Raw genomic sequence first — 681 nt, forward strand, 5'->3', positions numbered from 1 at the left:
AAAAAAAAAAAAAAGTATCTCCTGAGAATTTGTCTCTGTAGTCATTGGTAATTATGAGACCTCTTGATATTACGTAAGCATACTATCTTTTTCACTGTGTCACAGTGTAACAGTTTGGATATTGACGACCCTTTTCTATCAGAAAAGACAAACTTAAAATGCTACAAAGAATTCCTGGTGGAAAACAAAACAAAGCATGGTCCTGCAAAAATTTTTGAAAGCTTCAGAAACCCTATTCAGGGTCACTATGAGTTGGAACGGACTCAAAGGCACTTAACAACAAAAACATGGGAGACCATGATTCTCCTTATCACACATTTGGTCATATGGTATTCATTCTTCCATCCTCCCAGAAACACTTTAAAAGAGGCACCTATAAAATTAATTACTAAGGGACGGTCAGGGGAGAAGAGCGGAGAGCGGGACCCTATCCAGAGAAGCAGTGATGCCAGAGATGGAGGCAGAGATGACGACGTGGAGAGATAGAGTGGATAAGGACTTTGGACCCAGAGAGGGAGAGAGTCTGTGTGCTGACAACGGGTGGGGCAGGCTTGAAGGATATACCCTTTGGTTGGTTGATGATGCATAGAGGGGATTGTGATTACGGCAATGAAACGATATACGATTGGATGAATGTAGTACTAAATTCTCCCATGTAAACTGTCATATAAAAAATTAATT

The sequence above is a fragment of the Chrysochloris asiatica genome, unplaced genomic scaffold (assembly GCF_000296735.1).
Source record: "Chrysochloris asiatica unplaced genomic scaffold, ChrAsi1.0 scaffold00119, whole genome shotgun sequence".
Classification (NCBI taxonomy): Eukaryota; Metazoa; Chordata; class Mammalia; order Afrosoricida; family Chrysochloridae; genus Chrysochloris; species Chrysochloris asiatica.